Source organism: Bubalus kerabau, chromosome 1 (genome assembly GCF_029407905.1).
Source record: "Bubalus kerabau isolate K-KA32 ecotype Philippines breed swamp buffalo chromosome 1, PCC_UOA_SB_1v2, whole genome shotgun sequence".
NCBI lineage: Eukaryota > Metazoa > Chordata > Mammalia > Artiodactyla > Bovidae > Bubalus > Bubalus kerabau.
The window spans coordinates 115,255,362-115,268,241 of NC_073624.1; the positions used below are offsets into that span (position 1 = coordinate 115,255,362).

A 12,880-nucleotide genomic window follows, 5' to 3' on the forward strand; every position below is an offset into this window, starting at 1 on the left:
TCCAGGTGCTTGACACAGCCCTCTGGATCTTGGTTAGATCCTCTCCTAACCCAGGCTTCCATGGCTCCTGTTGTGCCTTCCTGTCACCATACTCACCACACTATACTGCGTACAGACTAAACATTTGTGTCCCCTACACCCCGAATTCACATTTTGAAGCCCTGATCACCAGTGTGGATGGAGGTAAGACATTTGGCAGATAATCAGGTTTACATGAGGTCATGAAAGTCGAGCCCCCATGGTGGGATTAATGCCCTTATTAAAAATTTTAAGACTCAAGGGACTTCCTTGGTGGTCCAGTGGCAAAGACTGTGCTCCCAATGCAGGAGTCCCAGGTTCAATCCCTGATCAGAAAGCTAGATCCTACACGCCTCAGCTAACACCTGACAGAGTCAAATAAGTAAATGAAATAGCATCTGGTCCCATCCCTTCATGGCAAATAGATGGGGAACCAGTGGAAACAGTGGCTGACTTTATTCTTTTGGGCTCCAAAATCACTGTAGATGGTGACTGCAGCCATGAAATTAAAAGACGCTTACTCCTTGGAAGGAAAGTTATGACCAACCTAGACAGCATATTAAAAAGCAGAGGCATTAGTTTGCTAACAAAGGTCCATCTAGTCAAGGCTATGGTTTTTCCAGTGGTCATGTATGGATGTGAGAGTTGGACTATGAAGAAAGCTGAGTGTCGAAGAATTGATGCTTTTGAACTGTGGTGTTGGAGAAGACTCTTGAGAGTCCCTTGGACTGAAAGGAGATCCAACCAGTCCATCCTAAAGGAGATCAGTCCTGGGTGTTCATTGGTAGGACTGATGCTGAAGCTGAAACTCCAGTACTTTGGCCACCTGATGTGAAGAGCTGACTCACTGGAAAAGACTCTGATGCTGGGAAAGACTGAAGGCAAGAGGAGAAGGGGACAACAAAGGATGAGATGGTTGGATGGCATCACCGACTCAATGGACAGGAGTTTGAGTAAGCTCTGGGAGTTGGTGATGGATAGGGAGGCCTGGCGTGCTGCAGTTCATGGGGTCCCAAAGAGTTGGACACAACTGAACTTATTTGAAAACAAATATTATTTGAAAACAAATATTTAAAATAAATATTATTTAAGAAACTGAAAATTAGAAAAGAAATTAACAGACTCAAAGATTTCTCTCCCCTCCCCTCTCTAAGCACCAAGGAAAGGCCATGTGACAACATAATCAAGAAAAGGGTTTTCACCAAGAACCTGACCATGCTGGCAACCTGCTTACAGACTTGCAGGCACCAGAACAGGATTATTTGTTATTTAAGCCACTCAGTCTATGATAAGTTACAGCACTCTGAACAGAGACAATATTGTATTCAGCCACATACACATCCACTGGCACAGAGACTTACCTATCTGGATTCAACACCATATTCTCAGCACTGACATGGTCTCTGACATGGCAGTGTATAGTTAAGAGACTTACTGACAAAAGCAAGCTGATGTGACACAAATGTGACACGTTAATTTTATTTCCAAATAGAACCTCGATTAAATAATAATAATATAAAAACTTGCTCTTTGGTGCTTTCTTTCCTTGTGATATCAGCTATTAAAGAATCCGCCTGCAATGCAGGAGACCCCGGTTCAATTCCTGCACAGGGAAGAGCCACTGGAGAAGGGAGAGGCTACCCACTACAGTATTCTTGGGCTTCCCTGGTGGCTCAGCTGGTAAAGAATCCACCTGCATCGTGGGAGACCTGGGTTTGATCCCTGGGTTGGGAAGATCCCCTGGAGAAGGGAAAGGCTACCACTCCAATATTCTGGCCTGGAGAATTCCATGGACCATATAGGCCATGGGGTCGCAAAGAGTCAGACACGACTGAGCGACTTTAACTTTTACATATTAAAAACACTTTAAAGTTTGGAGATTACAGTGTTATCCTAAGAGAGGATAAGTCTGTAAGACTGTTAAGCATGTTAAGAAAAGAAAAATAACAGAAAGGCTTTATAGAGAAGCAATAACACTTTGCATAATTTCGATGAAAAACAGCATTCAAGATAAATGTTTTCTTAAACAAGGCACTATAGCTTTCAATTTCTACTACATTTATTTCACCTTTGCCCATTCAGTAATAGGCAATGTAGATCATAAACTTGATTTCAGCTCCAAAAATGAGAATTAGTCTACATCAATCATAGTGATTCTGTTTCCTCTGTCAAAAATTATTTTATGGATGGAACTGTGATCCAATTCTGGCCAATAAGCTAAGAAGTTTCAGGGAATGACTGCCAAACAGAAACAAGGAACATACAGTTCCCGTGGCCAATGTGACCGTCCAGCAACCACAGAAGTGAGCACAGTGACATGTCGCTCAGGGGAAGGAAAGAGCTCAGTAGCCAAGAAGAGACAGAGCTGTGTCCTAACTGAGCCAGACCTGAAACCCTTTGCCTCTCAATTTCCTCTTGAAGGAGCCAATAAAATTTCTTATTAACACAATGTGCAGCTGTTTTTTGTTAGCTGCAGCCTTTCTGATAGTCACTCTCCCTAGTCCACAGTGTATTCACCTGATAAATAAGTGTTTGAAGTAGACAAAATCTTAAGTTGAAGTAAGTAGACAAAATCTTAAGTTTTCTCAAGGCGGTCCAATAACTACTTGGATCAAAATCACCTGGGGGTACAGTTTAAAAATACAAGTTTAGCAGGCCTCCCATCAGACCAACTGAACCAGATTCTTCGGAGATGTGTACGAACCCCCACTGTAGAGCAATACTCCAGGCAGACAACAAATTTTGAGACTTCACTTGATCCATAATCAGATGTGCAAGTGCTTTTAACAGATCTAGGAGCTTTTGGCTTATGTGGCAAAAGCATTTCTCTTAAAATGATTATGATGTATGAATATACATGCAAAAATAATTGATATTTTAAAGAAATTATAGACTGAGCAACTCTGATGAAGCAACAGTCAAGCTCCCAAAAGGGCCTTGTAAAATCACTATTCCAAAGCTATCAACATAAAGTGAAATTGGCACTCTCACCTTGGCTAACAGCTATGACAAGAGATCGCTTTATCCCTGTCGCTAGTTTAACTTGTCACTGTCAGGACTAACACTAGCCTAGGGCGACTCTGGCAAACTTAAAATAGAAAGACTCACTACATCTGACTCATGTGATTAATTTTCTATTTTGTGTTTTTCACAACTCCATAAATAAACATAACACAACGCTAATAGGAAAGATGAAAGTGTCTAATATGTACTAAAATTCTGCTAAGTGTGTCTGAAGTACAAAGTAATATAGAAAAGTAAATTGGTGGTGGCAGAATAGTGGAATTTCTTATTTCAACATGACTTATTATTGCTATCATCATTTCAATATATATATACATACATTTCAATATATATATACATACACAAATATATATATACATTTGAGAAATAAAATGCAAGACCTACAAAGTATTCAACTAAAGTCTAAACTAAGATTTATATTATCAACTAAAATAAACTATTTTTTTAATTTCACACCCCATGCAACTTTTTATTACATAGAATATATTCACAAGATACATTTCTATAATCCTGAAATTCCAAGGCTTCTGAATAAAAACAAGATTCCTTGGTCCTTCTGTTAAACATTTATCAATATTTCTTGAGAAACTTGCAGAACACAGAATAAATAAGATTCCCTTCAAACATAATTTATTGGCACTCAACGTAAAAACATACAAACCAAGCCTATCACTTGAATAACCCAGAAATTTCTTTAAGGAACACCTTTCAAACAGATAATTTGGTCTCAAAAACTGTCCACTTCAATTGGTGTAGTAGATATTCAAACCTAGAGATGGACTGATTCCAGTATCTTATAAAAGCTGTAGCAATTCTGTCTAATTTCAATAGATTGTTCATACCACTGCTGGGAGACTATGTTTCGTGAATAGGTTCACATTTCTGCATACTCAGGACTTTCTGGGTAAAAATTACCAGCAACCTGGGGTTAAAAGATGACTGAATGGAAGTTAGAGATAGAGAATTTTCCAGAGAGATTTAAGGGCTTATCTGCCTCAGAGATACTTGTTTACATGTTAAGGGTAATAAAAATCTCTAGACCTTTCCCTCCCTTCCCCGGACAGAACTTATCTCTCCATGGGGAAAGAGGGGAAAACATGCTTGCTGCCTTATAGAAACTCTGAGTTTCATAATTTAGGGGTTCCTCTCCCTCAGCGCAGTCTCTGCATGCACAGATGCGTCTAGTCCGCACTGCGTGGCCCCACAAGGAACTGGAACACGGGGGATTACTGCCTCTGAGATGCTGTGTGAGTAACTGGTCTAAGCTCTGATCTGGAGGTCTCCTCCTTTGTAGTGTTTATATAGGCACACTACAGTGGCAGGGGAGCTTTTGGCTTACAAGAAGCTTCCTCTCTTTTAAAAAAAAAATTTAATTGAAGTAAAGTTGATGTTCAATATTATATGTTGCAATTTATACAAAATAGTGATTCACAATTTTAAAGGTATGCTCCATTTACAGTTGTTATAAAATGTTGGAAATGTGGCTTCCCTGGTGGCTTAGCTGGTAAAGAACCTGCCTGCTAATGTAAAAAACTCAAAACATACAGGTTTGATCCCTGGGTCAGGAAGATCCCCTGGAGAAGGAAAGGGAAACCTACTCCAGTATTCTTGCCTAGAAAACCCAATGGACAGAGGAAGATGGTGGACTACAGTCCATGGGGTCACAAAGAGTCAGACATGACTGAGGACACACACGCAATACAGGCAGTACTGGCTGTATTCCCCATGTTGTACACTAAATCCTTTTAAGTTACTCTATACATTTATCAGTCTGAATCTCTTAATCCCCACCCCTTACTGCCTCTGCCCTGCTTCTGTTTCTCCTGGTAACTACTAGCCTATTCTCTGTGAGTCTTTTTTGTTACATTCACTAGCGTGTTGTATTTTTTTTTTAGGTTCTACATGTAAGTAGTATCCTATAGCTTTGTCTTTCTCTGTCTGAATTATTCACTTATAGTATCATCCATGCTATTGCAAATGGCAGGATTTTCTTCTTTTTTATGGCTGAGTGGCATGCTATTGAGGGCTTCCCTGGTGGCTCAGATGGTAAAGTGTCTGCCTGCAATGCCAGAGACCCTGGTCCAATCCCTGGGTTGGGAAGATCCCATGGAGAAGGAAATGGCAACCGACTCCAGTATTTTTGTCTGGAAAATCCCATGGACAGAGGAGCCTGGTAGGCTACAGTCCATGGGGTCGCAAAGAGCTGGACATGACTGAGCAACTTCACTTTCACTTTCAGCATGCCATTGTGTTAATATGTGTGTGTGTGTGTGTGTGCGTGTGTGTGTGTCTGTGTGTGTATGCTTATCTTCCTTTCATCTCATGGCTACTATAAACAATGCTGTTATGAACACTGGGGTGCATATATCTTTTCAAATCAGTGTTTTCATTATCTTTGGATATATACCCAGGAATGGAATGGCTGGGTCATACGGTAGTTCTATTTTTAGCTTTTTGAGAAATTTCCTTACTGTTTTTCACAGGGGCTGAACCAATTTACATTCCCATCAATAGTGTACTACGGTTCCCTTTTCTCCATATCCTTGTTACCTTTTGTTATTTGTGTTCTTTTGGATGACAGCCATTCTGATTCCAAGGGGAGGCAGGGTGGGTTCTAGGAGTAAAGAGAGGAATCACAGGCAGAGAGAAAGCTGCTTCAGTAACAGACTCAACAATTTCCCACCAATGTTTTTATTCAGACTCAGGATTTTTCACCTGCACTCCTGCTGTAGCCTACCTTTTCCTCCAGAGGCTTCCTCCACATTATTTCTACAATATCATCCTTAAACACATCTCGCGTCAATCGCTATCTCCTCTCCTTAAAAACTGTTAACAGAAGGCAGTGAAGTACTACATCAAGAGCAAAAGCTTTGGAATCTGAGCCTGTGTGGCTCCAAATGCAGCTATGCAGGTCACCTACTAGGTGACTCTGGTTAAGTTACTTAACCTCTTAGTTTCCTTATCTACCAACTAGGAACTTAAGCAACCCACTGCCCATGGTTGCTCAATCATGTCTGACTCTTTGCGACCCTGTAGACTATAGCCTACCAGGCTTATCTGTCCATGGAATTTCCCAGGCAAGAGTACTGGAGTAGGTTGTCATTTCCTTCTCCAGGGGATCTTCCCGACCCAGGGATTGAACCTGGGTCTCCCGCATTGTAGGCAGACACTTTACCATCTGAGCCACCAGGGAAGCCCATGGTTAGCCCTCAATAAATGGTGGTTGTTATAATCACTCTTAGCACAGCTCCTCATTAACCTGAGAATAAAGTATGAACCAGATAAAAATTCCCACTGGAGAGCATTAAAATCTGGCTCCAAATGTTCTCACTTCTGCAACTCAAACTTCAGACCTGCTTCACTTCTCCTCATCCTCAAGGCATGTTCTCCAGAACCCCAGAGCTTTACTTGCGCTCCCTCTCATCCCTAAAGGCATTTATCCTCCTTTGCCACGGAAGTGACAGCTCATCCCTGACCCAGGTCATCCTCTCACTGCATTTGGTTGGCAGTCACTCTGTCCACTAGGCTCCAACACCACATCTCTATCTAAGCTCTCCAAGCACTGACTGCAATCATTATTATTCATTTAGACATTTGTTTCCCACACTAGAGGACCTGTAAGTGCGGTGACACCCTGGATCAAGATGGAGTGGTCCATCCACTAGGTTGGATTCTATAAAATGTGGAGTCATGGCGGCTGGAGGCCACAAGGTGAGAGGGTCAAAATTTTACTTGAAAAACAAGGCAAAGCAATGTAGTTTGCACCAAAAGTACCCATAGTACCAGGATCACAATGCAAAAATGAATCAGAAAAATGATAAAACAATCCCTATCAAAAATACCAGCGGCACCAGTCCAGGTTCGATGCACGATACTGGATGCTTGGGGCTGGTGCACTGGGACGACCCAGAGGGATGGTATGGGGAGGGAGAAGGGAGGAGGGTTCAGGATGGGGAGCGTATGTATACCTGTGGCGGATTCATTTTGATATTTGGCAAAACTAATACAATTATGTAAAGTTTAAAAATAAAATAAAATTAAAAAAAAAATACCAGTGGCATTTTTCAAAGAACTAGAACAAAATTATTTTTTAATATGTAAGGAAACACAAAGACTCTAGATAGCTAAAACAATCTTTAAAAACAATAGAGCCTGCAATAGCATATTCCCTGACTTTAGACTATACTACAAAGCTGGCACAGAAACAGACACACAGATAAATGGAATCAAACAGAGCCCAAAAATAAACCCACATGTGAATTAATCTATTAAAAAAGATGCAAGAAGGCATAACAGAGAAAAGAGTCTTTTTAATAAGTGGTGCTGGGAAAACTAGAGAGACACATGGTAAAAAATGAAGTCAGAACATTTTTAGCACCATATAAAAAATAAACCCAAAATGGATTAAAGACCTAAATATAAGACTAGAAACAATAAAACTTACAGAAAAAAACATAAATAGAATATTCTTTGGCATTAATCAGAACAACATCTTTTTGGATATCTGTCTCTTTAAAAGTATGAACCACAGAAAAATTCCTATTGGAGAAAGCAAAAAAAAAAAAAAAAGCAAAGGAAATGATCAACAAAATTAAAAGACAAGCTACTGAATAGGAGAAAACATTTGAAAATTATATGCTCAATAAGCGGTAATATCCAAAACATTCAAACAGCTCGTACATACAACTGAACATCAAACAACAAACAACTCGACTGAAAAATGTGCAAAAGATCAGAACAGACATTTTTCCAAGAAAGTCATACAGATGACCAACAGACACATGAAAAGATGCTCAAACTTTGTTAGTCATTCAGTTCAGTTCAGTTCAGTTGCTCAGTCCTGACTCTGCAACCCCAAGGACTGCAGCACGCTAGGCCTCCCTGTCCATCACCAACTCCCAGAGTCCACCCAAACCCATGTACATTGAGTCGGTGATGCCATTCAACCATCTCATCCTTTGTCCTCCCCTTCTCCTCCTGCCCTCAATCTTTCCCAGCATCAGGGTCTTTTCAAATGAGTCAGCTCTTTGCATCAGGTGGCCAAAGTATTGGAGTTTCAGCTTCAACGTCAGTCCTTCCAATGAACAGCCAGGACTGATCTTCTTTAGGATGGACTGGTTGGATCTCCTTGCAGTCCAAGGGACTCTCAAGAGTCTTCTCCAACACCACAGTTCAAAAGCATCAATTATTCGGCACTCAACTTTCTTTATAGTCCAACTCTCACATCCATACATGACCACTGGAAAAACCATAGCCTTGACTAGATGGACCTTTGTTGGCAAAGTAATGTCTCTGCTTTTCATTAGAGAACTGCAAAATCAGAACTACAATGAGGTATCACATCACACCTGCCAGAATGGCTATCATCAAAAAGAACACAAATGATAAATATCGGTGAGGGTGTAGAGAAAGGGGAACCCTTGTACATTGTTGGTGGGAATGTATATGGGGGTAGTCACTGTGGAAAACAGTATGGAGTTTTCTCAAAAAATTAAAAATAGAACTATCACATGACTCAGAAATTCCACTCCTGGGTATATATCCAAAGAAATGAATTTAACAGATATATACACCCCAATGTTTATGGCAGCATTATTTACAATAGCTAATATGGAAGCAACCTAAATGTCTATCAACAGATAAATGGATAAAGATGTGATAGACACACGGGTACGCACACATATCCACACAATGTAATACTACCCTTCCATAGTAGAGAATAAAATAACTCAGTTTGCAGCAATATGGATGGACATGGAAGGTATGAAATCTAGCAAAGTAACAAAATGGCAAATATTGTACGAAAACACTTATCATATGGAATCCAAGAAGGAAAACAAACTAGTGAATATAATAAAAAAGATATAGACATATATCTCACAGATATAGAGAACTGACTAGTGGTTCCTAGTGGGGAGAGGGAAGAGGGTAGGGGAGTGAGAGATAAAAGCTGCAATGTGAAAATTCAACACACTACAAGGAGATACTGCACACAGGGAATATAATCAATATTTCTAATAACTATAAATGGAGCATAACCTTCAAAAATAGTGCATCATTATGCTGTATACCTGAAACATGTAATACTATAAACTAACTATAATGAAAGAAAAAGAATGCAAATTGAAAGATAAAGTTAAATTTTAAAAAAGATATCAAAACTTATAGTGTTATGTTCAATAAATACATATTAAACTCTGAAACATATTTATTATCAACACAGGACTGGAAAAGGTCAGTTTTCATTCCAATCCCAAAGAAAGGCAATGCCAAAGAATGCTCAAACTACTGCACAATTGCACTCATCTCACATGCTAGTAAAGTGATGCTCAAAATTCTCCAAGCCAGGCTTCAGCAATATGTGAACCGTGAAGTTCCTGATGTTCAAGCTGGTTTTAGAAAAGGCAGAGAAACCAGAGATCAAATTGCCAACATCCGCTGGATCATGGAAAAAGCAAGACAGTTCCAGAAAAACATCTATTTCTGCTTTCTTGACTATGCCAAAGCCTTTGACTGTGTGGATCACAATAAACTGTGGAAAATTCTGAAAGAGATGGCAATACCAGAACACCTGATCTGCCTCTTGAGAAATCTGTATGCAGGTCAGGAAGCAACAGTTCAAACTGGACATGGAACAACAGACTGGTTCCAAATAAGAAAAGGAGTGCGTCAAGGCTGTATATTGTCACCCTGTTTATTTAACTTATATGCGCAGAGTACATCATGAGAAATGCTGGACTGGAAGAAACAAAAGCTGGAATCAAGATTGCCGGGAGAAATCTCAATAACTTCAGATATGCAGATGACACCACCCTTATGACAGAAAGTGAAGAGGAACTCAAAAGCCTCTTGATGAAAGTGAAAGTGGAGAGTGAAAAAGTTGGCTTAAAGCTCAACATTCAGAAAACTGAGATCATGGCATCTGGTCCCATCACTTCATGGGAAATAGATGGGGAAACAGTGGAAACAGTGTCAGACTTTTTCTGGGCTCCAAAATCACTGCAGATGGTGATTGCAGCCATGAAATTAAAAGACACTTACTCCTTGGAAGGAAAGTTATGACCAACCTAGATAGCATATTCAAAAGCAGAGACATTACTTTGCCAACAAAGGTTCATCTAGTCAAGGCTATGGTTTTTCCTGTGGTCATGTATGGATGTGAGAGTTGGACTGTGAAGAAGGCTGAGTGCCGAAGAATTGATGCCTTTGAACTGTGGTGTTGGAGAAGACTCTTGAGAGTCCCTTGGACTGCAAGGAGATCCAACCAGTCCATTCTGAAGGAGATCAGCCCTGGGATTTCTTTGGAAGGAATGATGCTAAAGCTGAAACTCCAGTACTTTGGCCACCTCAGGCGAAGAGTTGACTCATTGGAAAAGACTCTGATGCTGGGAGTGACTGGGGGCAGGAGGAGAAGGGGACGACAGAGGATGAGATGGCTGGATGGCATCACTGACTCGATGGACGTGAGTCTGAGTGAACTCCAGGAGTTGGTGACAGACAGGGAGGCCTGGCGTGCTGCGATCCATGGGGTTGCAAAGAATCGGACACGACTGAGCAACTGAACTGAACTGAACTGAACTTAAAATTACTTAGAGTAACATCTACATCCTTGTTCATGTTCAGATATATCAAACCCTCCTTGAACAGAATATCAAGCATGGAGACTCTGCTATTGGCTAAACCCACCTTTCATGTATTCTCATTAATAAGGGCTAAAACCGTGATGTTAAAAACAAAATTAAAAGTATACTTGATAAAACTTTTGTCTATGTAAAAAAATGTGGTAAGTGCCAAATCTAGAAGTGAGAATCTGTTATGTATGCATTTCATAACATTTGCTATAAACTATGGAGTTGTGGACACTCCACATATATAACAAAATATCACACAGAAGAAATAGTGAACTAACACCAAGGTCTTCCTTTTACCACTCTTACCAGATAATCTCTAAAGGATCTTATGCCTCATTATAAAGACGAAAACATAACAATTTTCTAATATTAGTATAGGACATATCATTGGTATAGCCACAGAAAAAAGGTAAATATTGTATCTTTGGGTACATTTACATTCTTGGTCAATGAAATTACTAAGATAAAATAGATTTTAGTCATCCTAGATTGTTTGCAAAATCTTTTTATTTTGCCAACAGAATCAGACATGTGATTATATTAAGCAATGAAATTAAGGGTTCATATTTTTCTCAAATAAGACTGCTTATATTCAACATTAGCCATTATACTTAATAACTGTGTGTGTGTGTGTGTGTGTGTGTGTGTGTGTGCGTGTGTTCAGTCACTAGGTTGTGTCTGACTCTGCAGTCCCATGGTCTGTCGCCTGCCAGGCTCCTCTGTCCATGGGATTCTCCAGGCAAGAATACTGGAGTGGGTTGCCATTTCCTCCTCCAGGGGAATCCTTCTGACCCAGGAATTCAAACCCTCATCTCCAGTGTTGGCAGGCAGATTCTTTATCGCTAGCACCACCATACAAACAAGAAGTTGCTTCCACGATTATAATATTAAAAAGTATACTCTTTACCTTTACTAAAAAGTTACTGAATAGTAGATACATAAAATTCAAAACTACCAAATTCCACTAGCAGAAATATTGATAGAAAGCAACTAAGCATATGAAAACATACCAGAGTGCCCCCCAAACCTGTTCTACGTTTATCTTAACTCATTCTTCCTACTTTGTCACTAATTCATTTACACTGCTTGCTTTAAACTCCCTTCCTAGACAACTGTATTTTATTTAATGAATACATGTGTCAAAATAATTTACTCACATCTCATTCTTCATCTTTTTTCTGTGTTGAGAATAATGTGTGTATTTTTTTCCAAAAAAAATGGAAATAAGATAATAAAAAGCAAACATGAAGAAAATAGATTTTCTTTTAGCTGAATTAAATTACAAAGCATGATGATATTAATTACTCTTAAGTAAAACACAACAGAATGTTACTATTTTATTCCAAACATACAATTATCTTTGAACTATTTTAAACATACAGATTAAAAACAGATTTTAACCTTTAATATCATTTAAATACTTAGAAATAATTTCTATTATGAACAAAAAACAATATAACACAATAAATGGTCTTTACTATTTTTGTTGTATTACTGTAAACAGAAAACAAGCTACCAGTGATTGGAGCTTTAAAAAGCATAGCATTAAATCACCAAATTAAGTGAATAAATGTATTCTTAATATTGAAATTAATGGCTGTGCTTTATGCAGTTTATTGTCTCTTTTGAAATGCCATCCAATTTCAATTCAGGACTTTCTCCTCTCCTCTGACCTCTAGCAATTTTGTCAGCAGAGGTGGAAACTAATGCTCTAATTCACGAATAACAAAACCTCATCAAGAGATCTTTGCCAATTTGTCTAGCACACGGGTTGTCATTCACTAGGTGCCTAATAAATGCTCACTGACTTGAACCAATGAAATTTTTACTAAAGGATCATTTATACTCCCTTCTTTTGGTCACAGCTCCAGAAAGAGAAGGAAGGCTCAGATCTTCCACCCTGCACCCACAGCCAGTAAAGAGTTAAAGTCATTCTGCATACCAGGAGCACACATCACTCTTGAAAGTCAAGACCAAAGACGCACTCCTCTTACAAATACACAGGTACCAAGTCTTGATCCTGACTTCACTCTTTTGGTTTGTTTTTTTTTTTTTTATTGATCCTTAGTTCACATGACAGTAAATTCATCCTTTTAAAGGATATGGTTCAAAGATTTTTAGAAAAATCATGGAATTGTACAACAATCGACGTGACATAATTTCAGAAAATCTTTTCACCTCAAAAAGAAACTGTATAGTCACTAACA

General features: G+C 39.2%; 1 protein-coding gene across 1 annotated transcript in view; it reads right to left on the minus strand.

Annotated features, from left to right (window-relative positions):
- Positions 1-12,880, minus strand: part of NAV3 (neuron navigator 3) — an 899,190-nt gene that overhangs the window by 653,176 nt on the left and 233,134 nt on the right. The window lies entirely within an intron of this gene.